Raw genomic sequence first — 3,856 nt, 5'->3', positions numbered from 1 at the left:
TCGTCAACGTCTTCGCAAGCCCCGATTCAAGCCCGATACGGCTTTTTCTTGCCCTTCCATTTCCTTCTCGTTCATACCCTCGACAATCGTGATTCTTCCGACCAAAAGTTTAGATTTCTACCAGCATATAAATCGCATTATGACGCTGTTGAAAAAATTTATTCATTAAACGTCACATTTAATCAATTTTAATAGTGCGTCAAAGGGGCCCCCCTTAATAAATTTATTATTCATCAAGCAAAATTACATTTCCACATGTTTATTTCATTATCTAAATAATTCACTATCTAAATAGATGTTAACTTGAAACGCGACGTTGAGATAAATCTATACGAATATTACAAATACGGAAATATTATTAATCTTTTTTCCTTTCTTATTTCTTTTGTTAACGCTATATTTATGCATCGATTGATTTAATAGAAATGCACAGATAATAAGAAGACGTGTATAAGCGAGATTGGTAAAGTGACTTTTCAAAAGTGACTCGTTACCGATTCAAAAAAAGATAATTCGTTCCCGTTGCCGTAATTACTTAAACATTGTTATAAATACATGCCATTTACATAATTACACTCACACAACGTACACAGCACAGACAATTTTAATTAGGGTCGGGCTGTTGCTTGTAACGCCATTACCGTTACGAGTTACTTTTGCAACGTCGTCTCGCTAGCGGCGTTACTTTTCAAAGGTAACTTTCCCTTTCTTTTTAAACCTTTGCTTTTAATCCGACATTTTTATCCCACTCAAGCATCGATATTGGTGACATCGATGCAAGAGGTCCGATACATTTTATACATTTTATACATCGATACATTCGAGATGCTTCGCCCACCTCTCGTGCACGGCGACCTTTAAATGGATAATTTCCGGATTTATGCTCCCGAAGGAGGAAGCAGAATGAAAGATACAAGGGAAGATCGGGAAGATCCGCGATGTGAAGAAAAGATTCGGCGGGTCGTAACGCGAATGCGTGCAACGCAACGCAACGCATCTCAAATAGGAAATAACTACCGACGGGGTATCGGCTCAGTGCCAATTTTTACCGGACAGTATCGACATTTGCGACGCCGATACCGATTTGACGCTGGCGGAATACCGGGATGACAGCGATAAGTCGGGACTTAAAAGGCCTGCGAATCCAAGTTACTTTTGTCTGCACAAACGTCTTAAAATGACATATTTGACTGAAGCTACTTTCATATATTTTCTCGCCGACTTAGCTCACGTCGTAAAACGTTCAGTCGCGTCAAATGAACGCGTTCAATTACGACGTGTTAAGTAAAAACCGCATCTCCCGCTCTCTTATTCAAGACTACAGTGTCGCGAAATCTACGTTCTTCCACGCTGGATTGGTACTCGAATACCAGTCGAATGCGCGCGATTTTGCCGTCGCGGATACGCGGAATGCGAGCCTGAAATATCGCGTGCCCTGGTGACCGGGCGGAAAAGGACGAGGAGTCGGGGGAGGTGAAGGAGGTGGATGAGGATGAAGAGGACAACCCACGCGCCTCAATAACGATCACGATGCCCACGGAGCCCCGGAGCAACGAGGAAGACAATGGCCGTAAATACTGGATGCGAGACGCTCGTCATCGTACGGGGAAGCGAGGCATAATTCACAATGGATGTATCTCTTTAAATCGCGCGAAAGCGTAAAAGCTCATCGCGCGGCCGGCCCGCAGCGCCGATGCGCTATCGCGACTGAACTTTGCCCGGTTTCACCGCGATCGAACGTGACTTTTCCGCGGGCGCACGTGTGCTATTTCGAAAGCGAGGGCCCCCCCCCCCCTTCTCTTCTCGCAGAAGGAGGTGGAAGGCGAAGAGATCGCCGGAGAACCGCGGATGCCGCGATTAACACCCGCGAGAAGAACGGCGCGTCTATCTTAGCGGATCGGGGATCCGCCGAAAACGCCGGAGCTTGCGGCTTTAACACCCCCATAATTAACGCGATTAAACGCCTTGAATTACGACGTGTTAAGCTAACAACGTCCAGTCGTGTCAGACGATGTTAGGTGATTTGAAACGGTAGGACGTGTGGAAGAAATGTGTGAGCTAATGGATTGATCGCAGTGTTATGTCGCCTCTAATCGGATGTATAATCTCGAAAGCACAATCACTGAAAAGTGACTGAAAAGTGGCCGACAGTCGTTTGAAAAATACGCTCACCCCGACGAGACCTTCGGCTCTTCAGTCTGCCCACGAACTACATCGAGCGTAAGCCTGTATCAAATGCGATTGAATGCATCGAAGCGGTTAGATTAATGATAAATTTAATATCGTACTTCGTGTTCATAATAAGTTTATGAACGTGAATGCAAGCCATAGGAAAGCTTCTCTGCCGAAATATATGATAGTTTTGTTTGGAAACTGTTACATATTTCCTTGCAAGTAACTATTTTTTTTTTTCATGTTTGAAGATCGATGATTCTAGCAATTAGGCTCCAAAAGTGACATACCTATTATATTATATCAAATTATCAAAATTAATTAATACTGGTACGAATGCACGTGTTCGCACACACGCACATATACGTACGTACGTACATATACAGGGTCCTTCAAAAGTACGGAAACGGTCAAATAATTTGTGAGGGATACATTTTAGAAAAAGAATGTGGGAAGAAGATGTTGGGTTTCAAAAAGCCTATTTAATTTAAAGTTAAGGTCCATTTGAGCCCAATGAAAACCAAGTAAATTTTCTTGAATGGCGACACCAGTTTTTTTATGGCTGATTCGTGTTCCTGACGATTTTTCCTTTCCAAATACGAGCTGGGTGAGGCCCGAAATTTGGGCCTCGCTCGATCCAGATCCTCCAAAGGCAGGAGGTCGAATCGTCATGGATTGCATTTATGAAACAAAATGTTGAGGAGGAAAGTTCTCAGATTCTAAAAGGTCTACTACTCTGATTGATGAGGCATGATTTTGTTTATACACCGTACAGTTGAGTACACATACGCACACGCGTGCACATGGATTCGTTCGAATTCGTATCGATCGGGAGGGACTGCGACGCGGAAAAGAAAGAGAGAGGGGAAGAGCGACAAATCGAGCCTCTTCTCCTTCCATTCTGAGCGACGCATTAACGGTAACGTTAAATAAAGCCAGCTTTTTCGTCGTCGGTAATTATGTTCGGATTGCCTCGCGCGTAAACTCACGTGAGGATTGTCTTATACGGTCGCGGCCATTAAAATCCCATTAGCCGCAAATTTTCAGGATTACGACAGGTGCCGCGCGCGCGCGCGAAATTGGAATAATCAGCGTGATTGTATTAGCCGTAAAATCTGCGCGACGTTCCTCGCCTTTGCGCTCTCGCGTGTTTGCGTAATTCGAATGATTCTATCAAATGGCTCGGCAGGCCTAATGTCAGGCCCCCCCCCCCTCCCTTTTCTTACACCCATTTTTACATCCGTTAACAGCCCGTACGAAGATCCGCTCGGCGCGTGGATAATCTGTCCTCCTTAACACGTTAATAAGGATGTCGACCCTTCCTCTATTCCGTTTAATAATCCCGATGATTAATCACGCCGCCCGTTGACGGAGAAGCGTCTCTAGCTGGGTTAACTGCTTAATAATCGCGCGTTCGAACGCCGGTTCTTCGGCGAATAAGACTCGAGAAAACGCGGAATTTCGCGCGGAACGACGCTCCCTCCCCCTTTTCTCACCCCTTTTTCCCCGCCACACACCGTCGGTGCACGCTGAACCTGCGGCGACGAACGCACTACATTACCTAAAACAAAGGAGCCCCGTGGCTGAATGTGTGAAACGTGAAAAGTGTCTGTCTTCTAGAATGCCCCGTTTGTTCCCCGGTTTTCGTCGCGCCGTTTCAGCGCTTTCGTCCGCCTTCCCGCGC

This window comes from Dinoponera quadriceps, unplaced genomic scaffold, assembly GCF_001313825.1.
Source record: "Dinoponera quadriceps isolate SergipeBrazil2010 unplaced genomic scaffold, ASM131382v1 scaffold115, whole genome shotgun sequence".
Taxonomy (NCBI): Eukaryota; Metazoa; Arthropoda; class Insecta; order Hymenoptera; family Formicidae; genus Dinoponera; species Dinoponera quadriceps.
This window is presented reverse-complemented; position numbering follows the sequence as displayed.